The sequence below is a fragment of the Gopherus evgoodei genome, chromosome 17 (genome assembly GCF_007399415.2).
Source record: "Gopherus evgoodei ecotype Sinaloan lineage chromosome 17, rGopEvg1_v1.p, whole genome shotgun sequence".
In the NCBI taxonomy this organism is placed as follows: domain Eukaryota; kingdom Metazoa; phylum Chordata; order Testudines; family Testudinidae; genus Gopherus; species Gopherus evgoodei.
In genome coordinates this window covers 21065683-21092123 of record NC_044338.1, presented here as the reverse complement: position 1 = coordinate 21092123, position 26441 = coordinate 21065683, and positions in this window count along the sequence as shown.

The following is a 26441-nucleotide window of genomic DNA, read 5'->3' as shown; positions in this document are numbered from 1 at the left end:
TACACAAAAATGAGGGGGGGGGGTGACCAGTGCCATTTGACACAATGCTAGATCCTTGGGTTTGGCTGGGCTGCGCTTTGCACGGGACCCGAGTGCGGAGGCAGAGATGGCGGCACGCCAACCCCTGACCCTGGGGGCCCAACCTAGGGGAGTCTTAGGGCGGCTCTAACTTTAGCCAACTGCTCACAGTCCCTGGGGATTGTTCTGCTGATCCAGGATCATGGGATCACCCAGTAAAGCCCCCCAGGCACACCCCCTCTCGTCTCCTACACCAGCAACCAGGGCCATAAAGCCAACTCAGCAGCCAGCCCTCCCGCGCAGCGCAAAGGGCTAGAACCAGGGCCTTGCTACCTGGGTGGCCTGCAAACACCTGGGCCAGTGATAATCCCATGGGAAGAAACAAGGCACAAGCTAGAATGAGCCTCAGGCAAAGTCTTTCCGCAGGGGGCGAATCCCAGCTGCTCTATTCCACCCCAGGAGAGCGTGAGCGAGTGCACGGCATGGGGAAGGCGCCGAGAGGCCCCGGGGTCCATGCACGGGCTGCATCCTGCAACAGGCACGTCGCCCCCCTCCCCGCCCCCCGTTTGGTGCTGCTGGAGTTGCAGCAGGGAGGACATGAATCGCAGTGGCCCGGGGCCCGTGCACACAATGGCAGCTAACCTCCCCCCCCCCAATTGTGTGTGTGTGAAGGTAAATGTCCTGCAGCGCCCGGGGCCCTGCACACGGTGCATCCTCGGCACGGGCAGCAGCCCCGGGGGCGCGCCTCGCGCCCTGGGCTTTGCAACGGAGCCCAGCGCGCGCCGCGGTTCGGATCGTAGCGCGGAACCCCGGAGTCCTGGGGGGAGGCGGCGGCGGCGGCTCCGGGAATACCACGTGATCGGGGAAACCTGGCAGGGAGGGGGGAGCGGGAGATGCGCGGCGGGGGGTTGCTCTGCCGCTGAGTCGCCTCGCAAGCTCCGGAGAGCGGCTCGTCCTCGCCGTGGAGAGGAGCCGGAGGTTGCAACTGCTGGGGGGGCCCCTCCCTGAGCCCCCCCACCCCGCTTTGCATTGGGGGCATCGCCTCGCCTGCACCGCACACACCAGCTGCCGCCTCCTTTGCACCGCCACCGCTGCGGCTCCGGCTCCCGCGCCCCGGCTGGCGGCGGGCCCGACCGAGGCTCTGGGGGGGGGCGAGCTGTGGATTTTGCATTGCCGGAAAAGTTGGAGCGCAGCGAGCAGCGCGCGCATTGCGGGGCAGGGGGCTGCAGCGGGACCCAGCGCCCCCCACCCCCAAACCCCTGCGGAGCCCGGCGCTGCCTGCCCGCACCGCGGCCGGGGGAGGCGCAGGAGGACCGAGGACCGTGCGGGGAGCGGAGCTTGGCCGGCTCGCTCCGTCGGAGGCTGCTGTCCGCGTCCCCAAACTTCGCCCCGGAACTTCGCCAGGCCGGATGGCTCCATGAGCGGCGTCGGCTCCGTGCTCCTGCTGCTGGCCGCGGGCTCGGCTCGGCGAGCTCGGAGCCCGCCGGGGCGCATGGGCAGAGTTCGCGCCCTGGCGCTGGAATAACCCCCTGGAGATTTCGCTGTTCCGGCCGGGGGGGGGGCACCTAACACCCCCTTTAGCAGATCGGGGACGGGGGGATACACGTGCCCGCTCCTCTCGGACTCTCCTGCCTGGGGGGGTGGAGGTGCCCCCTTTGCGGAGTGGGTCCCTCCCCTCCTGCGTTAGGGCTTTGCACCCTTGAGTGCCCGGGGCTCAGGGCGCCCTGCGGGGGTGGGGTGGGAGGAAGGCCCAGGGGGGCGGCGGGAGGAGCCCAGGGTAGCCGCCAGTGGTGCCCCCTTCCCCAGCCCGCCCTGAGCTGGGCGCCCCGGCAGGACCGCACGTGGCTGGATTTGTTTGTCCCCCGCCGCGGGGGTGGATCCCGCACCGTGCACCGCACCGACCGCCATGGCCCCGGGACCCGCCGCCCTGCTCTGCTGCCTCGGCGCGCTGCTGGCCCACGGTAAGAGCTCGCCCGCGCGGGGACGGCGGGGTGGGGGGGGGCTCTCAGTGCGCCCAGACCCTACCGATTCGCCCAGTGCCAGGGAAAGGGGCTTCCTGCACCCGCTGCCACTCCGCTTCCCCCCTCTGTGCCTCCCTGAACCCCCTTTCCTGTACCCCCTGACCTCCCTCCCCTCCGCCCCCCGAGCCCCGGTGCCCCTCCACTCCTCTGCTGCACCCCTCTGTGCCTCCCTGAACCCCCTTCCCGCCCTCCCCTCCGCCTCTCCGAGCCCCACTGCCCCTCCACTCCTCTGCTGCACCCCTCTGTGCCTCCCTGAACCCCCTTTCCTGTAGCCCCTGACCTGCCTCCCCTCCAGCCCCCCGAGCCCCGCTGCCCCTCCACTCCTCTGCTGCACCCCTCTGTGCCTCCCTGAACCCCCTTTCCTGTACTCCCTGTCCTCCTTACCCTCCAGCCCCCCGAAGCCCACTGCCCCTTCACATCCTCCGCCGTCCCCTGCGCCCCCCTGGCTAGGGGAAGGGGCTGCTTTCATTCCGCTCTGCCCTCGCCCCTGCCCCCATCCCTGCCCCTCCCTCCGCCTCTCCCTTCTCCTCCTGCCCCCCAGGGAAAGGGCAAGGATTAGAGTTGAGCCCGGACTTAATAAAATGACAGATTGCGCTTTAATGTGGGGCTCCCAGGACTGCACGTGGGGCGGGCGGAGGGGTCTTAAAGTATATATAAACTGCCCATGTCTCCTGCTTTCTTAATACAGCGATGGATTTAGGATAAAGATCGAAGTCTTTATCTGCTATTATCTCACAGCTTTATCCAGCAGACCAATGCAATCAAATGCACAATTTTTGCAGCCGGGGCTGACCATGCAATGGCTTGGGCTGGTAGCTAAGCGATGTTGCTCTGGGTTTGGGTGTGTGTGACTGATGGTTGGCTTTTTTTCCTTATACCTCAGTGCCTCTAGATGTCTGTCCCCTCTCCCCCTCCTCCCCCTTCTGCAGTCTGATGAAAAAACCTCTTAGTTGTTCACTTTCCCTGAGTTGCATTCAAATCGCTCCCTTAACCCTATAATTTATGGAAGCTGTGTGCATGCCATGCTGTGAAATCATTTGCTGCCATTAGGGATTACGGTACCTGCTGGTGTGGTGCCCTTTTGCTGAGCAAGGTAACAGACAACAGGGGAGTGGCTGGCTGCACTATTGCGAGCTGCAGAACCCCCCTCTCCCGTCCCTCCCGGTTTGGTTTGGTGAGGATGCAGTGGGTGCAGGCAGCTCCCCTTGCAAGGGCAGCTTGTGGTGTTCTCCTTGCTACGGTTTTGGGTGGGTGGAGAGGTGGAAGGGCTGGATTTATTTATTAGCGCTGTTATTATTAGCCTGGCTAATGAGGGGGCCCTCGGGGTCAGCACCGTCTGGAGGACGCGCGTTCCGTGCCCACGCTTCCAGTGTACCCTGGGTGTTCACTGCCACGCTCATCTGGTCTCTCTGTGGCCGTAGTTGCCTCCCTCCCCGCCACCCCCGACTCGTGGAATGAAATGAAATTGGGCCGCGAGAGCCTTTTCCCGCTGTTTATGAACTGTGTCACTGGAGCCCTGGCTTGCTGTGGTGCCCGCTGCGGGTGAAATGGGGTTCAGAGGTGCCTTTGTGGTGCACTTACTGGGAGCCAGGAGGCTCTCAGAGTTGTCGACTAATGGAAAAGGGATTTAAAAAAACCCAGCGTGTGCTGCTTTAGTGGAAACACTACCCCCTCCCCGCCGCCCCTTCTCTGTTCCACTAGAAGGCAGGGATGCTGATTATAGCTAAGCAGATTTTTCAACAACTTCTTTGAACCAAGTCAATTAGTAGAAATAAACGAAGAGACTAGATGCTTTAGCGGGCAGTGATGAGTGATTTCCGCAGCCTTTCCCTACAGAGCTGTACAAATCCTTCATGTTCAGAACAAGGGTTTATCCTGGGTGCTGAGTAGCAGTAACTATTATTTAGCATCCCTTAAGTGCCTCCAACGCTTTCCCCCATTGTCTTTCAGACAAGCTGTTTGTAAGTTTTATTTCCCTGGCTGTGTTTTGCTGGGGTGAGTCTCGATCTTTAGGACCAACAGGTAATGGTGTTTGCAATCCATGTGATTGACAGCCGGCAGGCTTGTGCGTTGGGGAAGATACAGTCTGTTTTTTTTCCCCCTATTGCTTTGTCAGGTTTGGGTGGCTGGATAATCATTTTTCCAGAAGGTGGTAAGGACAATCAGGTGTCGCGTTTGTTGGTGGTTGGACGGTAGCAATACAGGGAAACTCATTATAAAAGCGATGAATAATAAATTATTATGTAGGATTAAAAGGCTCCAAACGGAAGCGACATATTCCCCGTCGTTACCCACGTTTCCAGTCGGCACGCTGTGTCTTTCCCTTGATTGCGAGCAGATGGTGAGTTAGAACCGGTGACCCGAAAACCTGGGCAAAAACTTGAGCTATGGGCAGGTAATAAGGAACGTGGACCCAGCACATATTGGCGATGCTAATTAATGTCTGTGGCAGTGATTGTGAAGATGGGGAAAGTGTTGTTGAGTAATTAATCTACCTTGAAATGTAAAACTGGGACTGTGGTCTGATTTCCCATGCTGCTGCTTTAGTAAGATGTGTCTTGAAGAATAAGCTGTGGGTTTTTTTTTTTTTATTGCATATAGAGAGATCTTGAAAAACCCAAGCCAAATCCTCTGTTGGTGTCGATCGGTGCAGTTCCATTGAAGTCAGTGGAGTCCTGCCAATTTACGCCAGCAGAGAATTTGGCCTCCAGTCTGTAGCTCTGAGGAGCAGGCTGTTAAATGCACGCATTTATTAGATATGCATCGACTTGATAGGCAGGCGAAGGGAAGGGGCCCTGTGGGAAAAAGGACTTCTTCCCTGTCCCATTCAAGGTTGCACTGTGTCGTGTTATGTGAGCACAGGTACCAGGAGCTGAGGATGTGCAGGATCTCATAGGAATGAGCCCATGGAAATCAGTTGGAAAGTCACCATTTGTCTTGGGTGTCAGACCCTTGTAGAGCACAGATTACCATGGATGTCACTGAGCATCACCTGCACTCCTTCCACAAGCAAATAAAGGTCAGGTCACAGCATCGCTTCCGAGCTTTAGTGTTTACTGTTTGACAAAAGTTAATACCAGCAGAAATGCCCCCTCCCCCCTGGTTTTCCCCAAGTCCCTGGTGCAAGTGCTGGAGAACCAGAAAGTCAAACTGATTAGAGTGAAACCCACATCCCCTCCTGTTCCTTGGGCCAAACCCTGTGAAGTGCAAGGTAAACAAACAGCATCAAAGGTGAAAAACAACCTCAGTGTTTTAAGATCCACAGGGGTTCTTCGTAACTGAGGTCAGGAATTTCAGTGGCGAGTCTGTGTATATTTAGTGTCTCTGCATATCTGAGCAGCATGATAGTAAATAATAAGCTTTATCTGCTCTATCTGTGTATCCATCAGCCCCTGACACTGCGGTAACCTCCTTGCCCCCTAAAATGTCACACAGTGAAAGCAGGAAGTTGGGAACATTAGAACCAGGCGATACAGTTAAACCCTGATGTGCTAGGATGGAAAGTGCTCGTCGCACCGAAGCGAAGTGCAGGGCAGGTCCCACACATAGGGGCTGAAGACATGGGATGAGATGCAGAGCTAGGAATCCCAGCTCAAGGGAGGGAATAGAGGAAGGCACATGTGAGCACCGTGTCTCCGGCCGGCAGTGATCAGGGGCCGTGGTTGATCTGTGTGGAGGGCGAAGTCTTTTGTAACCCTCGCTAAGCATGTCCTGGAATGGCCCTTGATGCTGATGTTAGATGGGAGTCTGCACTTCCTTCTGGGCTGCCTGGTGTGCACAGGCCCTGCATGCCCGGCAGCAGATGAGGGTGTGTTGCTCTGATGCCGGGAAATCCAGTTGCCAGCATTGCTATGACATGGAAATCTTCACACTGCATCCCTAGAGCAGTTGGTCTAGATAGGGGGGCAAGCTGTAGATCGGATCCTATCCCCCAGGGTTCAGCCTTGCCAAGCTGTCGTGAAGGCTGGGTGTTAAACCTATTCACCGAGCCAGCGATGTTTTAAGAGCCTGTTAAAATGGCTCATCCCAAGTGTGCAAACTGGGAGGATTTTCCAAGCTGCTCGTGACCCTTAGCCTTCAGCCCCTGACTTCCATTACCAGACAGCATTGCGCCTCCTTCCCCTGCGTGGAACCTGGCCTCCTTCCAAGGGGGTGCAGCAAACTCCCTGCGACTTTGCAGAGGAAACCAGGCACGCTGACAAACAGGTGCACTAAGCAAACCCATTTGTCACTCGTAGAGCCTGCTCTGGGCCCCCAGGGTATGCAGAGTCCACCTCACCAGACTTTGAATCAGGCCTTCGGTGACTTGCAGTACCTCGGAAGCTGCCAGGGTCGGATCCTGCACCAGTGGACGCTGTGCTATGCGCAGGATCGGGGCCCACCTGCTGTCTAGTGTGCTGAGTTGCCTTATGAGTCACTGCCCGGTTGCGCTCTGTCCTCTGATGGACAAATGAAGGTCTCAGCACCTGCACTGGCTTTTGGCTTCCGGCGCGCTGGGGAATGCAGGTGCCGAAAGCTCGTAATTTATAAGCCCTTTCTCGCGAATTACTTGCATTTGCTGCCAAGGTCAGTTTGCGGCTAATCAGGGCCCTTCTCCTCTGTTCTTTTTTTAATTTAATGCCTTAGTAACAACTTGACACCCTTCCCCCCCCCTTCCTATTCTGCAGCCTTTGAACAATTTGGCTTTGATCAGCAAATGGGCTGTTTTGAGACCGGCTTTCGCAAATGTCTTTCCACAGAGCCAGCAGCCCTGGAGACCCCAGGGTAAGATCAGCCCTTTGTGTCTCCATCCAGAACAAGGGTTTGGAGTGAGGCCACGTGGCTGCGAACCCCGGAGGTTCCGGGGTCGGAGGGGTAAAGCTGCCTGAATCATTTATGCTGGAAAGGAAACTGAAACGCCCAGGAAAGCCTTGTTCAATGGGGAGCTGTAGGGATCCTGGAAGGTGTCGTTGCACTTGGGGATTGGGGTCTGCCTCTAGGAAAACAGGGAGCTCAAAAGGGCACAGAGGTGAGTTGTCACAGAGGGGGCAGAACCCTTTGAACGTGTGATGAGATCATTGGTGAAGTGTGGGGAACTTAGCCAATATGGGGCAATCCCTGGCCTCTCCATTGACTAAAACTTTGCACTGACACGGAAGGGAGCGTTGGTCTGGAAGTGTGGACTTTTTTGCCATCTGCCAGTGACTCGCTGCGTGACCAGGCACTTGGCGGTTGTGTGCCTCAGTTTCCCCCTTTGTAATATCAACCCACCTCTGGATAATGCCCGAGATGGAAGGCGCAGGATGCAGACGAAGTATTCCTAGTGCCTGACCTGTAGCTAAACGCAGCCCAGGATTTCAGCTTCTGTTAGTACCTCTCGCCTGCCCTCAGGAGAGCAACGAAATGATAAAACATTTAAGGCTGCAGCAGTCGTATGAAAGGTAACTAATCAGAGCAAAGTGATTCCAGCATAATACACACTCTGGCTGTGTTTGGCTTCTGTCTGGCTTTGCACTGCAGCTCCATTGTGTCTGGGGCCCTCTGGTGGAGGTTTTGTTGGTGTTTCATAGACTCCGTATTGATCAGAGCCCTGGCGTCAACCGATGGAACCAGATACATGAGGGCTGCTTAGTACCAAAGGGAGTGGGGTCTGCCATGGGGGGCACCCTTCATCCCCAGAAGTCTCCTCCTCCTTCATTGGGGTTGTGGGTGGGAGGAGGGGAGAGGGTCTGGCTGGGGTGCGTTAAATGCCCCACCCTTTACTTCATTATCTGTTAGCTTGGCAGGCAGAGGCTGTCCAAGGATGGGAAGTCAACAGGGGGTGCAGCCTGATGGAGAGCAGGTGGGGCTCTCCTCCTCCAGGCATGGGGGACGGGGAGGGTGGCTGTGACCCCTTGACACCTGGCTGTGACCCCCACCCGGGCTGTTGGAAGAGCAGCAGCTCCTCTAGGCCGAGTGCCCTTGCTCTGCCCCTGCTCCCTGCCTCCGTTGCCCCATGCTCCGGCAGGGGGTGTGTGTGTCCATCCGATCTCTTTGCTCTCTCTCTCCCAACTCAGTCGCACTGCGTGGGGAGGGTGTGGGCCCGGCGCCAGAGTGGGTTGGATGTTGACCAGGCCTGTGGGTACACAGGCAGCAGCAGGCCTGGTAGATCATCCCATGCCACAAACTGGGGCATCCCTCTTGGCTGCCAGTTCTGGGGGCCTCGTAAACCAGCTCTGCTTGTTATTAGTTATCCTCAGACTCCCATGCCTGGGGCCACCGTGGCACCGTCCCAGCAAGCTGCTACAGGGCTGGGTGTGTGGGGAGGTGTTGGGTTTGATTCCCTATTTGCAACCCCAGGGCCTCATCAGAAGCCCAGCGATGCCATTGGGCTTTGGCTCGGACCCGGGGCTCTGGCGTAGCTCTGGTCCTGGCTTTGATCTGGCAGTGTGCTGGCGTGGCCTGCGTGAAATAACCTGACCTACTGGTTTTGTCAAGCGGGAGCCTTGTAAAATAGGGGCCGTCAGTGGCCACTGCTCTCCTCGAATGGAAACAGCCCCCATATTTCAACCCCCCTGCAACTCGCCTTTAAGACATTACACGTCCCTCCTCCCTACTTCAGTTTCCTGCCTCCCAAGAGCATTTCATAGCAGGGGAGCTGATTAAGAGCCCAGCCCGTTTAGAAAAGAGGAGAGAGAATTGCATGGAGGTTGTTTGTAGGAGTCATTGGCTGGGAAAATGCACCTTTTCTTCTCCCAGATGCTAAGAGCTGACGGTGCTGCTGGCTGCACGAAGCAGCACCGTGAATTTTTAAGACCAGTAGATGGAGATATGCTATAAACTTGGTGGCTGGCTGCCGAAATCAGCTTGATTTTTTTAATTTTTTTTTTATTTCTATATTGATACCATCCCAGGCAGATAATTTTTAGGAGCTGACAGTTTAGCATTAGTTACAGCACAAGGCAGAAATCTCCTCCTCTGCGCACATACAGCCTCTGCTCTGCTGAAAGTTTCCAACTCCAGAAAACCAGATGGATCAAGGTTAGGTGGCTGCTGCTGCTGTGCCTAACCCAGCAGCACAGCGGATGCTGCCTTTTTCCAGTAAAGGCATTTTCGTGTACAGCTTGTTATGCACGAAGCGGTCAGGGGACATGTGCATCTATCATTAAGCAAACAAAGCATCCATCACTTGACGCCAGCTACAGGCATTTGCACTCATGTTTCAGAAAGCAGGGTAGGAACCCTGCACCTTCAGTGCACCAGCTGCTAGCACTTCAGCTAAAGGAGTACTCTTGTTACCCGGTAGCAGTAGTAGGCTTTTATCCTCTCACGTGGACCAGTCACTAGACAGGGACAAAAGACTGTGCCAGGGCGGCTTACACAGGCCCAGTTTGATTGACTTTCTGGTGGCTTCAGTGGATGTTGGATCAGAGCCATCGACAGCATGTCTGAGTGATGAAATGCCCTTGGAAACCCACGGCCGTGTGCCAGTTCCCATTGACCCCGGAGGGCTGATCCCTCCACACGGGGCCAAACCACCCTTGCCCCCCATTCCCTGACCCGTGCTGGGAGGAACTGCAGGGAGGGGAGACAGGAGCAGTTCTCAGGTCTCTGCTGGTGAGCAAGCCCCTGAGACCTAGTGCTGGCCAGTGCCAGGAGATGGGCAGGTTAACCATTTGTGGGGCGGGGTCTAGGTTCAGTGGACAGGGCTGGACCACATGGGGCTTTTCAGGGCAGCCACAGGAGGCCTGTCTAGATAAGGGAGGGTGTGAAGGGGTGTGGCAGAAGGAGCATGGGAGGGATCCTAGTGGGGATGGATTGGAAGGAGTTGAGAGAGGGTGCTGGGCTGGCCGGGAGTGGGCGGGCAGCCCCATGCCTGAGCGAGTGCAATGGGAGGGGGTGACAGCGAGGTGAGTGGAAGACATGGAGAACAAGACGGAATGGGGGAGAAGAGGAGGAGGGGATACAGGCAGCGTCTGGGGCGCATGGGGAGCCTAGAGACGGTAGTCACCTACCCTGATGGCCGACACGTGGCAAGGGCCTGTTCGCTGGTGGTAAATGCTGGATCAATCATTTGCTCACATAAGACAGTGAGGCGATTGGCATGTTCTTGGGTGTGCACACTCCTCTGTGTGTGTGGACAGATCTTGTGTGTGTCCAGGCGTGTGCGCGCTGTGGCTGAAGGATTGCAAGAGGGGGATGATGGGTCAACCTCCTGCACTACAGCACAGGGGTGGCCGGTACCGTCCCAGCTACAGAAGGTCTTGGGAGGCCTGGAGGAGGAAACAGCCAGGTGAAGGGTGGGTTCTGTTTGCAGGGGCGGGTGATTCTGTGACAGCGCACCTGGGTTTGGTAGGGGAGGGCTCAGCTTATGAGAGAAGCTGGGGGTGTTGCATGCGGGGGGGGGGGGGGGGAGCTAGGGCCGGCCTGAGAAGACTGTCAGGGATTGTGCCATGTAGGAGGAGGTCCCCAGGCTGGCGCTCTCCCCAGTGAGTGTGTCCCTGTACCACTCCCGACCCCACGGCCTTGAAAATCCCTCTGATCTCCCGGAGCTTGAGCCCAGATTGACGAGTGACAGGTGCGCAATGGTGTGTCCATCTCTGCAGGGATTGCCAGGGTGGGAGCCGGGCCAGCTGGCAGGACATCACCGCGACGCCCTCGGCCGCAGGAAGATCGCTGTGCTCTGCAGGGCAGAGAGCTCAGTGGAGTGGGAACACGCGAGGCCAGTGGAGGGGACCAGTTCCCTGCTCCACTTTGGCGTAAATCAGGAGGGACTCCACCAAAACCAGGGGAGTGATGCTGGGGAGGGGAAGAGGGAAGCGTGTGTGAGATCAGTGATGTTCACCACGGAGAGCGGGGTCGCTGGGTAAGACGCGTGGTCATTAAGCATTGACAGGCAGCCAGCGAGTGGTGCTCAGTATGGGGTTAGCTCCCCAGTGGCAGTTCCTCTCTCCCTGGGGCCGCTGAGATGGGAGCGGGTGGGATCGTGCGGTGGTACACACAGCATGGAGCGTGTTCTTGGCTCGGCTGCCCTGGTAGGGGGTGTGCTGTAGCCAGAGTCCACAGGAGGGATTGGGACTGACTCAGCCAGAATTCCTAGTGATGGATTCTTGTCTGGCTCATATCCCCTGCCCATCACCACTGTATCTGAGCCCCTCGCCTAGGCAGTGCAGAACAGCACATCACCCTGGAGGGTCGGGCACCCAGCCACTTGTACGCTGTGCACTCTGCCCCATCTCTGTGCACTCCATCTATAGGAATTGCTTCGTCCATCACTGAAATGCAGCTGCCTCTGGAGTGGAGCGTGGCAGCTGTGTCACAGCGCACAGCAACGCTTATGGGCGAGTTTAGGGCAGGCAGCGTAGGAGAAACCCATTGGAGCTGCTAGGAAGCATTTAAGGAAGGGCGGGTTGGAATGTGGCCAAGACATGGGAGTGGTCCCCTAATTTGTGCAGAGAGCCCCTGTTATTCCACGCAGATCAGATAGGGACTGGGGTGAACAGAGCTCCCCACCCACCCCATGTTAAATGGCGAGGTTGATAGGTGGCTGACCCTGCCTAATCCAACCCTCTGGCCATGAAGGGTCTGGTTATTTCACTCCTGGTGATTAGCCCCAAGGCGCCCCCTCCAGGCGGGGCTGGGGAATGGGGGGGCTAGTGATGACAGTCCAGCAAACGTGCAAGCCAGTTTCTCACCAGCCCTTCCCTTGTGACGAGCCAGGTACCTTAGGCCGGGTGGGTTTGGCTCAGGGGCGGGTAGCGCCCCCAGCACGGTTGGAGGGTGACCCCGCTGAGTGTGGGATGGTGGCTCTATGACTCTGTCCTCGTGGGCCGGTGGGGGTGGGAGTAGGGACGCGCCATCTCTGCCCACTGCAGGGGACCTTTAAAGCTGGAGGATGCCTGGAGGGAGCCAGGCTTTGTAAGGATGCGGCGGTGGGAAGGAGCAGGGTCACATCCCCACTCCCTCTGGGCTGGCTGGCTGATACAGCTGGTGACACATCTCAGGGTGGCATTGGGGACTCTCCCTGACTCCCTGGCACCCGTGGGTGGGGGGGTCACAATGTGACCCATTAACAGCAAACGCCATCTAGCTATTTATTAGGTGTATTATGGTAACACCCCTAATAGCCGCAGTCGTGGACCAGCACCTTGCTGTAATGGATGCTGTACGTTGTCTATTAGGTGCATGATGGTAATACCCCTAATAGCCGCAGTCGTGGACCAGCACCCTGCTGTAATGGATGCTGTACGTTGTCTATTAGGTGCATGATGGTAATACCCCTAACAGCTGCAGTCGTGGACAAGCACCTCGCTGTACTGGGCGTGGTACATTGTTTATTAGGTGCATTACGGTAGCCCGTAACATCACTAATCATGGACCAGCACATTGTGCTAGGCGCTGTACTTTCTTTATTAGGTGTATTGTGGTAGCACCTTACAGCTGCAGTCGGGGGCCAGGACCCCATTCTGTGAGAACCCAGAACAAAGAGTCCCTGCCCCAGAGACCTTACAGCCCCCCTACTCCTCCCTACTGAGCCTGATTCTCCTCTGAGCGCCACCATTGCTCCACCGGCCCTTGTGAGGCTGCTCCTGCTTTGCCCCAGATCACAGGGCGAGGTGTGGAGCCCCCCATTGCCTAGCGAGGGGTCTGGCAGCTGCGCAGCACCCATGCTGGCCAGGGCTGTTCCCGTTAGCCGGCGCCCCTCTTCAGAGCGACTGGGTGCAGAGAGCCCTGCCGGCGGAATGGTTTCATTAGCAGGGGAAATGGGCTGTGAAAGGGACGTGCTTTCCAATCCCAAAATTCAAACAGAACAGAGAGTTTTAATAGGAGATTAATGATCCCCTCCCAAACGCGGCTGTATTACCTTCTCAATGTTCAAATTGAAAAAACAAACCCAGAGCGCCGCTGCTCCCCGGGCTACTAATTAATAACGGTAACGAGCCTGCTCTGCTAAGCGCTGGGAGGACTTTGGGCTTCCCCTCTCCTGTGTCTGTTACCCCACCTGTGGCACACTTAGGATAAGCCCTGCAGCCAGTGAGAGTTGAGAAGGGTCAATGTATGCGGGCAAAGCACTCGGAGACCTTGAATAAAAGAGGTAACGCAGGTGCGAAGTCCCAGGATTTGTTAATTCCAGGGCATGGACTTTTAGTGCTTTCCCGAATCAAGTGAGTGTTCTTATTCTCATGTTACACATGAGGAAACTGAGGCACAGAGGGGTTCAGTAACTTGCTCACAGTCATCCAGTCAGTCAGTAGCAGAGTAGGGAATAGATGTTCCCTACTTGTTACAATGTTACTCTCAGCCCGTCTTGGTGTATTGGCCCATACTCCCTCTGCCTCTCCTCCCTTTACTTGTATATTTGGGAGTGGGAATGTGCCAGCTGGTTTCACTTGGACATCACTGGGCTGGCTCCGTGCCGGCACTTACTCTGTGGCGGGGAGGGGAAAGGGATCCACATGTGGTGAATAGGTCAGGAGGGGATCTACGCAGTAGCGAATGGAGAGAGAGAGGGAGATCCAGATGCTGGCGAATGGGAGGAGAGAACTGAGTCTCTCTTAACATAACATGGAAGACAGGAAGCAAAGGGAAGGAATAAATGATCAGGTTTCAGAATGGAGAGTGGTAAATATTGGTGTCCCCCAGGGATCTGTGTTGGGACCAATCCTATTCAACACATTCATAAATGATTTGGAAAAAGGGGTAAACAGTGGCAAAATTTGCAGACAATACAAAATTACAAGGACTGTCAATTAATTGCAGTTAACTCAAATGATTAACACACAACAAATTAACTAAATTAAAAAAAGTCTCAATTTAATCACAGTTTTAATTGCACTGTTAAACAGTAATAAAAACCAATTTAAATGTATGATAAATATTTTTGGATGATTTTCTACATTTCCAAATATTGATTTCAATTACAACACAGCATCCAAAGTATACACTGCTCACTTTATATTTGTTTCTTATTACAAATATTTGCGCTGTGAAAAAGATGATAAACAAAATAGTGTTTTTCAATTTACCTCATACAAGTACTGCAGTGCAATCTCTTTATTGTGAAAGTACAATTTAGAAATGTAGAATCTTTTTTACAGACCTGCATTCAAAAACAAAACAATGTAAAACTTTAAAGCCTGCCAGTCCACTTCTTGTTCAGCCAATCACTCAGACAAACAAGGTTGTTTACATTTACAGGAGATAATGCTGCCCCCTTCTTATTTATAAAGTCACCTGAAAGTGAGAACAGGCACTGTTGTAGCTGGCATTTCAAGGTATTTACATGCTAGATCTGCTCAACAAGTCGCATGCCCCTTCATGCTTCGACCACCGTTCCAGAGGACATGCTTCCATGCTGAATTTAAATGGGTATTTTGTTATTGTTTAGCCATGCAATTAATCATGACTATTTTTAAAATTTAATTGTGATTATTTTTTAGTCATTTGACAGCCCAAAAAATTACTCAAGATAGTTAAGTCCAAAGGTGACTGAAGAGTTACAGAGGGATCTCATCCAACTGGGTGACAAAATGGCAAATGAAATTCAGTGTTGATAAGTGCAAAGTAATGCACATTGAAAAACACAATCCCAACTATACGTGTCAAGTGCTGGGGTCTAAATCAGCTGTTACCGCTCAAGAGAGAGATCTGGGAGTTGTTTGGGTAGTTCTCTGAAAACATCCACTCAGTGTGCCGCGTTAGTCAAAAAAGTGAACAATGTTACTTGCTAACATTAGGATTGGGATAGTTAATCGGACAGAAAATATCCTAATGCCCTCTATAAATCCATGGTACCCCCACACTTTCAATACTGGGTGTAGTTCCGGTTGCCCCATCTCAAAAAAGATATAGTTATAAACTGGAAAAGGTAGAGAGAAGGGCAACAGAAATGATGAATGGTCTGGAACAGCTTCTCTATGAGGAGAGATTAAAAAGCCTGGGACTGTTCAGCTTGAAAAAGAGACGGCAGAGGGAGTATGGCAGAGGTTTATAAAATCACAAATAGTGTGGAGAAAGTGAGTAAGGAAGTATTATTTACCCCTTCACATAACAGGAAGTAGGGGTCACCCGATTAAATTAATAGGCAGCAGGTATAAAACAAACAAAAGGAAGTATTTCTTCACACAATGCACAGTCAATCTGTGGAACTCCTTGCCAGAGGATATTGTGATGGCCAAGACTATAACGGGGTTAAAAAAAGAACTAGATAGGTTCCTGGAGGACAGGTCCATCAATGGCTATTAGCCAAATGGTCAGAAATGCAACCTCCTGCTCTGGGTGTCCAGAGACCTCTCTAACTGCCAGAATCTGGGCCTGTATGCCGGATGGATCACTCAGTAAATGACCCTATTCTCTTTATTCCTTCTGGGGCACCTGGCATTGGCCACTGTTGGAAGACAGGACACTGGGCTAGATGGACCTTTGGTCTGACCCAGCCTGGCTGTTCGTATGGAACATGGCCCCCCGCCAGCCTGCAGGACCCATAGCAATGAGGCTGGCAGTGCCAGGGTGGGGACAAGCTCTCGAGGAGGGAGGCGGGTTCCCCTGCAACAGCAGAGCGCTCTGCTTTCCAGCCCACACCTTCCTGGGCAGACACGGCTCGTTAGGATGACACAGCGCACGGTTTATTTTTTGTCCGGGCGGCGCAGCCAGCCCCACAGTGAAACGTGTCGTTAAGCAGGAGGGAGCAGTGCGAGGTGTAGGGGAGCCGCATTGCGCCTTCCAGCCTGTCATTCGGCCAGGACATGGGGATTGCAGTGGCAAAGCATGTGACTTTTGGGGTGCCGGGACCTCCTGCTTCTTTCCCACGTTCACTGTGAAGGTGCTTGTACATGTCCAGCGGACGAGCAGGTCGCACTAGCTGGAGTGGCTACTGAACAGGTGTGGGGGCGAGTCAGACTGTGATATGCTCATGTCCCATCCTGGCCTGCAGCAGCCTGGTCCGGGTAGCGAGCGGCAGTCGTGACAACGCAAGAACTAGGCTTAAGTTCCCAAAGAAGCCAAGGTGGGTTTCTCACTCAGAGCACCGCCGAGAAAAGCTGGGGTCCCCCTCGCTCCCTGCAGCTTGGAGTTCCTCCGTCCCAGCCTGTTTGAACCTTGCCGAGGCCTGGGGGCGTGCGCTCTCCGTAGGCTGGCTAGTTCCAGGCATGGAGCTAGGAGTGTGGATTCAGGGCCCCCCGGGAGGCACCGATTCCCCTCTAAGTGCACTCGTGGTGGTCTAAGGATCCAACGGGCGCACGCCTGACCCAGCCTTGGCTGTGTGTGTGTGTGTGTGGGAGCCGTGCGTGAGGAGCTGCAGATAGCCCCAGACCTGCACTTTTCTCCGTCTTCAGCCACGAGAAACAGGACTGGGCCAATGGGGCTCGGCTGATTTGTGCCAGCTGAGGCTGCAGTCGTCAGTTTGGAAACGAAGCCAGTCTAGGCAGACACCGTAAAGCTGGCGGAGCAGCAAACCTCTTCCTGTGAACGGGGGTTCTCCTGGAGCTTTGTGTAGGCTTTAGCTGGCTGTCATTGCTGAGCCTTGTGGCCTGCATGAAATCCCCTGCCGGCTGGTAGAGCCGGCTCCGGGGCCTCTTTTTCTGTTGCCAATAAACAGTGTACTGTCCACAGCAGCAGCTTCTCCGCAGGACTTCAGGGTGCGCTGGCTCTTGGGCGATGAGGCCGTGCACGTCCCAAACATGGCGATGGAGCTGAGTAGCCGTGTACAGGAGGCGCCGGCCGTGCGCTAATTAGAACTCCAAAGCCCAGGATGACTTTGGCGTGGTCTCACCGCCAGCACATAGACTCATAGATTCTAGGGTCAGAAGGGACCAATGTGATCATCTAGTCCGACCCCCTGCACAAAACAGGCCACAGAACCCTATCCATCCACTTCTATAACAAACCCATAACCTATGCCTGATTTATTGAAGTTTTCAAATTGTGGTTTGAAGACCTCAAGCTGCAGAGAATCCACCAGCAAGTGACCCATGCTCTACGCTGCAGAGGAAGGCAAAAAACCTCCAGGGCCTCTACCAATCTGCCCCGGAGGAAAATTCCTTCCCAACCCCAAATATGGCGATCAGCTAAACCCTGAGCATGTGGGCAAGACTCACCAGCCAGCACTCAGAAAAGAATTCTCTGCAGTAACTCAGATCCCATCCCATCATCGACCACTGGGTATACTTATGTGAGCAGACAGCGATCCCGTCCTGCGCCCAGCCACTGAGACGCTAATGGTCAGACAGAGGCAGGCTGGGTTTTGTCATTAATGGGAAAGGCATCCTCCTTCAATGTCCCCTTTGCTGTTCTCTGCTCTCTTGCAGGGGATAGGTACTCACTACCTGCGACCCGCCAGGTGCCCGCTGCATCGCGGCGTCTTGTCCCTTGTGTCATAAACAGCACTCTCTCGTGAAAGTTTCCCAAAATCCACTGGTTAAAATTTGTCCTTGAAATGTAAGAAGTCTTGTAGTTTACATACTTAGTAGTATATGTAAAGGTGCATGTGTTGTATTAATCTGTTTATTCTAAAGTTCTAAAAAGAAATCACCGCCAGTGAGGTTCCCACTGTCTGCGATTTGGGGTGTGTGTCATAAACAGATAGTTAAGGGTTAATGTCTCTTTTATCTGTAAAGGGTTAACAAACGGTGAACCGGACACCTGACCAGAGGACCAATCAGGAAACAAGATAGTTTCAAATCTGGTGGAGGGAAACCTTTGTTTGTGTTTTTTGAGTTTGGCTTTGTTCTCTCTGGGATCTGAGAGGGACTGGACGTACTACAGGCTCTAATTTTCTATTCAAGTAGTAAGTGCAAGCAGAAAGGCGGTTTAGTCTTTTTTATTGGTTTTCTTTATTTGCAAATGTGTATCTGGCTGGTACAGTTCTAATGTGTATTTGGCTGAAAGTATTTTAAATTGTATTTCTGTTGGAGGAGGCTTTTTCTCCAGTTTCTATAAGCTGACAGACCCTGTAACTTTTACCATCTAAATTGCAGAGATAACTTTTATTTTTTTTCTTTCTTTTTATTAAAAGTTTTGCTTTTAAGACCTGTCTGATTGTCTCCCCTTGTTGAGGCTCAATGGAATTGAGTCTGTACTTAACAGGGAAGGAGAAGGGAGGGGAAAAGGGTGGAATTCCTTTGTTTTAGATTCATGGAGCTTGAATCTGTCTCTCTCTCCAGGAGCCCATGGAGGAAACACCTGGAGGGGAAGAGAAGGGGAGGGAAATGGTTTATTCCCCTGTGTTGTAAGACTCAAGGAATTTGGGTCTTGGGGTCCCCAGGGAAGGTTTTTGGGGAGACCAGAGTGCCCCAAAACACTATATATTTTTGGGTGGTGGCAGTGTATCAGATCTAAGCTGGTAATTAAGCTTAGGGGAATTCATGCTGGTACCCCAACTGTTGGACTCTAAGGTTCAGATTGGAGAAAGATACCATGACACCTTGTCCATGTCCCTTTGCACTTATAGCAGCTGATTCCACCCATGAAGCACTCCCGCCCGGACAGGGGGGCGCTTGCCCCGCAGAGAGGCTCAGCCGGAGGGTTGGAAGCATTGCCTGGGTTCAGCAGGGCGATGGGCTTCTCTAATACTTACCGAACAGCTGGGCAGAAGGCCTGATGGCACCGCATGGGTCAGCGCTCGCTCGTGGGCGGCAGATGGCACCGTGAGATTGGGCCGCTCACGCTGACATGACCCCATGGGCTGCAGGGGGGTTACTTCTGGTTCTCCCCAGCACCAGGCCGTCCTATTCACCTTAACATGTGTCATGTTACCAGGCACCGCTCGAGCCCAGCGAGAGACAGGCTCTGCCCTGTAGGGCTTGCAGTGTAGGCAGGCAAGATGGCCCCACTGTGGGTGGGGAAAGGAATCGCCCTGCACCGGGGAGGAAGGCTGAGCTTCACCATCGGTTCCTGCTGGGGCCCCAGAACAAGCTTCCCTCAAACTCGACCATCCCGTTCCCGTCAGCCCCGCGCTCCCCGTGGGAGAACGCAGCCCCGAAATGGCATGAGCGGTCTGGGTTTTAGAGCCCTCCTCTTGCTTGGCTCCCCTTCCTACTCCAGCCGAGCGGGGAGCAGATGAAGGGGCAGCTCTGCTCACGACAGAGCATCAGCAAGGCCAGGGAGGCAGAGCCTGTATCTCGCTGCGATGGGCTGGGCAGACGGGCAGGTAGTGGGGTAGATCGTACGATGGATGGGTTGGGAGCTAAATTGGGGAGCGTGCAATAGATGGGTCGTTAAGAGTTGGATGGACGGACGGTTGGATTGATGGATAGCTGGATGGGGGAATACAATGGGTGGGTGGGTGGATGGATAGACAGAGGGAAGAGTGCATTTTCTCTTACCACTGGCTCTCAGACAGCAACTGTGACGGCCGGCCCCATGTCTGCAAACAGCTGTTTTCAGGCCTTGGGATCGGGGCGGCTGGCCCAGGGGTTGCGCAGATCCAGGGGGTGGGACGGTGAGGAAATCCCATCAGAACCCCCGGCAGCAATGTGTCTCTGTCCTTGCTTCCCTTCCCCCAGCTTTTGTGCATGGGGGTGATTACGAAAGGGAAACACCGGGGAGTTGCTGTTCCACTCAGCCGGCCACTGGTTCTGCCCTGGGGTGACACAGCACAAAGGAATAAACACTGCACAGATCCCCACAGATTGCCCCTCTTCTGCAGCGGCCGCCCAGGGAGGGAGAGAAAATAACCAGCCTGCGCTGGGCCTGTCGCTCACTCACTAGCTGCTAAGCTCCATTAAAGTCTGTGGAATTGGTGCCCACCCATGTCCTGGCTCCTGGGGTCTCCCCACACCACTCTCTGTCACACTGTTTCGTGGCCTCCTGCAGCCAGGAATGCACGGTCTCCATCGCAGGAGCCACGCTCGGGACAATCCCCTGGCAATCCTGCCCTGTGGACTCGCATCCCTGTGCCAGCTCCCTGGAGGACATGGGTCTGGTGCAGCCTCCAGCTCCAGGGCCTGCTCCGTTAGCAGGGGGGGCGTATTTGGAAGCGGGGACCAGATCCCAGCAGGTGGAAACCGGTGCAGCTCCATTTAGGTCTGGTGTTTTTCGCTCCCTGGGATCTCGGCCCTCGGAAGCCGGCGAGGTGGCAGAGAGGGAGAAAATGGAGAGGAGGGGACGAAGGCCAGAGCCTTAAGGGTTGTCAACAGTGAGGGAGGGGGATGGCGTGGCCAGCAAGGCAGGGAGCATGTGAGAAACAGAGATCCCACTTCCCCCTCGGCTTTCACTGTGCCTATCAGGGCAATGGCTCTGTCACTGCTCCCCATTCCTTAGGCACCGCTCTGGAGGGCAGAACATCCAGCCTCACCTGTGGGTGCTGCTGAGCCCTAGGCAATGCTCCCTCTATTAAGCCAATGGCAACAATCTTGTTGACTTGAGAGGAGCCAGGGATTGGCCCCGCGGGCGGCACTGCCGCCACGTTGGTTTTCCTGCATTCATGTGCAGCGCTGCAGTGAGCACTGCCCTGCGCACACGCCGCTCGGAACCCAGAGAGCCCAGCTGAAGGCGGGCACCGGTGGCGGGGGGGGGGTGGTGCCATCTCGGGCTTTCGGCGTGTGCCACGCCCGGTGCAATGGAGACTTTGCCTGGTACAGGCCTTGGGGCGCTGGTGCAGAGCTGGTGCCGCCCCTTCCATTGTGCATACGGGTGCCGGGCAGGGAAGTCGCAGGAACCTCCTTGAGACGTGGCCTTGTGAGTAGGACAGGAGCCCCCGTGTTTCCTGGGGCAAGGGTGTGCGTACCAGCCCAGGCCGTGGGGGCAGCGGAGAGCGGATCTCTGCTGTGCACATGTAGCCCACTCCAGAGGGGCTGCGCTGCCTGTGGGAGCGTTTTCCCTCCACTGCGACAGCTGGTCCTGGTACAGCAGGGGCACCCTGGACTCTCCCCCGCCTCCCTCGGGCTGCTTGGCTAGCCGAAGAGCTTCCTGTCCATAAGGCTCAGAGCCCGCCCCCGCTGCCTCTGTTAACCCCCCTGGCTCAGCCGGCAGCTTGGCAGTGCCAGGGAGAGGCCTCCTCAGGCTGCCGTCGCTGACGTTCCCCTTTGTGTGAGAGCGGCAGAAATCCCTGACTGGTGCTGGCCCAGGCTGCTGCCCATCCTGGGGCCGTGCACTGCAGAGTCATTCTCAGTCAGGTGGGGGGACAGGGCTGGGCTGGAGCGATTGCTCTGCTGCTGAGATCCCGCTTCGGGTACCAATAGGGAAGTGCCTTTCGTCTCTTCCTCCCCACCCCCATGCTCGTTTTAATTTGCCTAGGCTGTTATCCTGGACGCAGGAAAACCCTGCCTCTCTCTGATCTGCCAAGCCAACTATGAGAAGGCCAGGCGGGGAAGCGTTTAAGGGAAGGAGAAGATCACAGGAATGTGCAGCCGTGCATTCGAAATACGCCAGGCAATGATTTTGTCCCGAGAGCCTTGAATCCTAATGCAGGTTTAAACTCTAGACTGAATTGTTGCTTGCCACTGAGTTCATTTTTGCATCCTAGCAACAAGTAGGCCCTTTTAAAGATAAAGTGCACATCAGAGCAGTGGGTTTGTTCCCTATGAATTTCCTTGATTTCCTCAGCAGGAACGATGTTCTCCTGAGTGTGTGTGTGTGTTCCCCTCCCTGACAAGCATGCAAAGCTGATCTGTCCACAGCCGAGTTCTCAGAACAATAATGTTCTTCTCTCTCTATTGAGCCCTGATATATTAGAAGGTAAAACTCCTGTGAAAGGAGTGCTAGTAATGTTCAGAGCCAGCCGGCAACGCAGGTACTGCCACCAGGCTGCACGGTGATTCATCTCCGAGACATCTCATTAATATAGCAAATGCTGCCTGAAAGGAAGAGAGCGCCGGCCACCCAAACCGTTCACACAAATAAAATCCATATCAGGTGCCACTCACCTTTCCGAGGCGGCTTTGCCTTCCCCTCCCCTCTCGTCTGAAATGTGCTTGGATATAAGTGAGTAAGCAAATGTGCACTGACACACACACACATACAGTGACACATCTATAATCATACAGTGCATCACTCTGTTCCTAGAAGCTCAACAAAGTTCACCTGCACTCATTAAAGGTGACATGCTAAACAATTGGATTTGAGCTCTTTTTTCCCCCTCTTCTTTATGGTGGATAAAGAAAGCATGAAAAGGCTTTTTTTTTTTTAAATTGTTTCTTTCTTGTTTTTCACTTTAGACATACCCAGTCTTAGTTTCCCTGTTTCTGCTGGTGAGCTCCAGAGGGAGTTTTCTAACTCCTCGAACCAAAGGAGCAGGAACACTGAATATTTAGCAAAGAGAGCTTTTCTCCCTACTGTGTATTTGGCATTTGAATGAAATGTGTGCCCACCTCCTCCCCATGCACCTGTTTCAAACAGCTTGGCCAAAATCCCCTTCCTTCCTCCCTTGATCCCTCAAGTTTCATTTCCTTGGTACTCGTGAGAAAGCTGTGCAAATCTGTGATCACACTGAGCACATCTTAGTATACTTCTCTGTCACCCTGTTTGGACTGTAAGCTCTCTCGGGCACAGACTGTTGGTGATAGTTTTGCTTCTCTGGCACAGTACAAGAGACAGGTTTCCGAGGCGTAGCCGGGTTAGTCTGTATCAGCAAAAACAACGAGGAGTCCTTATGGCACCCTAGAGACTAACAAATATATTTGGGCATAAGCTTTCGTGGGCTAAAACCCACTTCATCAGATGACTTCATTAGACTGACCTCCCACTTGGTAAGGCAACTACCATCTTTTCATGTGCCATGTATTTATACCTGCTACTGTATTTTCCACTCTATGCATCTGATGAAGTGGGTTCTAGCCCACGAAAGCTTATGCCCAAATAAATGTTAGTCTCTAAGGTGCCACAAGGCCTCCTCGTTGTTTTTACAAGAGAGCCCACATCTGTGCAGGAGACTGGAATGAACTTTGCCCCACCACCCGCTCCAAATGCAAGGCATTTCTTTACAGCGCCTTCTCTGATACACAAACACACACACAGCAACGTGTGTGTGTGTATTATTAAAAAACCCACTCGATCGTGCACACATCTCACCCTTGGGAGACAAGGGAACAAGTACGTGATGGGCGTTAGTCGTGTAGCGTAATGCACCGCTGGAAGGTGCTGTGACACTGTGGCAGTGAACGTGGTATAACAACCTGCACAGAACAGAGTAGCACGGGAGCGACGCTTGAGATATGTCTGTGCAGTCCCAGCAAAAGTAGGACCCAGCTGATTGTGGTCTTTCAGAACTACCACGAGAGCAACGTTAAGTAATAATAACCCGACCTCGTCAATCCACTAGTTCCGTAGTCACCCCTAGAGCCGGCTGCGAAAAAAAGAGCTGCATTTCTAACGTAAAAGGCAAATCAGACCCCACGAGGCTTTAACAGCACGTACGCTTTATTCATCAGAAAAAAGCCAAAAGGAGTGTGCCCTGTGTTTGGTTCCTAGCCCAGGGCAGCGTTTTGGAGGAAGTGGTGACTTCAGGATGGCAGCATAGGTTAGGTTGAGGGCACAGGCCTGGGCATCAAGACATTTGGGTTCTATTCCTGACCTGCTCTTTAGCTTTGGACAAGTCACTGCATTTCTCCATGCCTCTGTTTTCCCACCCACTTTTTGTCTGTGCAGACTGTAGGCTGTCTGGGGCATGGCCAATCTCTTGTCATGTGTTGAGACAGCGCCTAGCACCAGGGGGCCCTGGTCTCGTTTGTGGCCCCTTTGCCCCACCGAAATAGAACCAATACAAACAATAACTTCCAGGCAGTGCCCAGCTGAAGGGGTTGGGCAGGAACCACGCTTGTGTTAATCCTGAGAGCCGCAGCAATGTATGAAAACAACCCCAAACGCCACCACAAGCAGCTGTTTTCTGCATAAACCAACCAGCCTCTGCAGCCCGGACCCGCAACCTGAGAGCGACTAACACAGCCATGAAAGTGGATTTCATGGCCCGAGAGGAGAGAGTCGCAGAAGGAAATGCTTTGCCAGAGATAAGAATGGGGATTTTAATACTGAAGAGAGGTCAGTAGTAACGGGCAGAGAAGTTTGTTCACAGGCAACATAAGGGGCCAGATCCTCAGGTGGTGGAGTCGGTATCTCCGCTGAAGTCAACGGAGTGACGAGAGGTTACACGAGCAGAGGATTCAGCTGGGGACTTTTAGGTCCCTTTGAGCCTCACAGGAGGGTCGGTGTGACTCCCGTTTTAGAAGTGGGCCTGGGGGAGTCCTGGGCCTGTTATGAACTAAACCAGGGATTCCCTGCTGGACACAGGCAGGCCTGGTGGTTCTGTCTGGCTGTGACCAGCTGATCAGTGTTACCCATAGGGTCTGCTGCCTGTGCTACAAGGCAGGTTCTACAGATGGGGACACCGAGGAATAGAACCCCAGCTTCCTGACTGCCCTTCGTCTATCCCCAAGCCCAAGCTCACGCTCTGGTTTAGAGAGCACTCGGCGAATGCACTTGCTGTGCCGATGCGGGGCCGGGAACGGTGCTGTCTGATCGTGGCGCCTGTCTCTGTGGAGTGGGGCGCTTTTGCTCTCCCTGGGACAGCTCTGCAACCGTTATCGAGGCAGGGAGTGCTGGGGAGGGAGTTCTCCTGCCCACCTGTCTGCTGTTGGAGTGGGGCTCGATCGGACGGAGGTTGGCTGTGGGGCTGACGGCTTGCTCTTGAATGCCCCTTCCTGCAGAGATGTTGTTTCCAGCTCCTGCAGTGTTGCTGTGGCCCTTTATCTCGGTAACTTAACTCCCTGGTAGAACACGTGCTGAGCTAGCCACAGCCGCATCTGGGACCGGCTGGATCCCAGGGAGGCTTTAGAGAGCGGAAGTGTAGTGAGACGTGGGGTTCTGCCATGGGGATGCCATCAGGATGCCCAGGGGACTGCGCAGCCTGCTGGACAGCCGCTGCAAAGGAGGTGTGGTGTTGGTGGGATGCTGCGGGGAGGAGAAGCAGCAGCCCTGGTGGGAACGATTTGAGGTGTTGAGTGCTGGGAGGGAGTGTGTGTGTGTGTGTGTGTGGGGGGGGGATATAGGCTATTGCTTGGTGGAAGAAGGTGAGGACTTGTGCGTGTCTGTATCTAGATATATGGAATCTCATTAAGCACCGGTTTGATCTTGCAATCTCATTAAGGATGGGCCTGCTCCTGCAGCCCCACTGATGTCTCGCCTAATAGCTGCTGGATCAGGCCCAGATGTTGGTGCAGAAGGGGAGGGTGCCGAGAGCTCAGGAGTGGGGGCTGAGAATGCACAGTCCTGAGCTGTAGAAGCAGGGCGCAGCCTCGTCACCCCAAAGAGGGAGAGGATGAGGTCCCCTGCAGCCAGTGCTGGGGCTCAGGCCTAGCAGGTGCTGGCTCTGTGCTGCAGGGGGTGCTCTGGGGGGCTCCTGAGCCGCAGTCCCTCGCACAGCTGCCCTCGAGGGCCGCAGCCCACGCTCGGCACTGGGGATGCACAGAGGCTGCTGAGGGCAGAGCGTGTAACTGAGCACTGCGGTCCCCTCTCCTGCTAGGGGAGTCAGTAGCAGACCCAGGGAAGGGGGACGGGCTGGGATCAGATGGAGTCTGTGAGGCCACTTGTGTCACAAGGTCGAGATGCTGCTGCTGTGCCCCTGAGGTGCTGGGGGGCTGCTGCTCAGGGCGAGTGGGAGGGCAGAGCTGGGGCCTGGAGCTGGGTCCTTCGTTGGCCACCCTGTTGTTGAGCCAGGAGTCACTGCTGCAAGGGAAACTTGGCTCTCGCCGCATTGCGAGGGTTTGATGCTGTGGTCCCCGAGGAAAAGAGAGGACCCCTGCCAGGCACCTAGATGCTAAGCTCGTGCCCTGGTGCCCCAGGCTGACTGGCACTTCCATTTGGGGCCCGTTCAGGAGTGGAGTCCCTGTCCACTCAGCCCCACACGGGTTAGGACCCAGCTCTCTTGGACTCTGCTTCTATTCTCTTTGGGTGGTCCTGGCTATGAACACGCAGTGGCAAAGTGGAAATTTCTCAGAATTGCCCTGGCTACGCTTCCTGCACTCTGAGCCCTCTCAGGGGACGTCTGCGCTGCATGGTGATCTCCTAATGCACTAGTGCTCCAGGGCTGAGACGGATGCTCCCGTGTCCATGGCCCTTCCAAGATTTAGTCCATCTGCTGAGACACCCAGCAAAGGGGCATCTAGATCATGTTGCTTGTGGTGGGGATACTAGTTCATTCCCTGGGAATTGGACTGAGACACGCCCAGCCCCCCACTCACTTCATCTCCTCGAAGGGAGCGGCCGTTCATTTGGAGAACGAGAATATCCAGAGTTACAAGGATAAATAAATACACAATAAATGAGCTCAGGGAGGGATCAAAACCCTCATGCTTCAGGGCATGAGCTGACCTCTAACAACTGGTGGTCAAGAGGAAACTGCCCTTGGGATAGGTTACCCTATCACTGCCTCCTGCCGGGTTTTGACATCTTCCTCTGCCACATCTGCTGCAGCCCACTGTTAGAGGCAGGCTGCAGAGCTAGATGGCCCCTTGC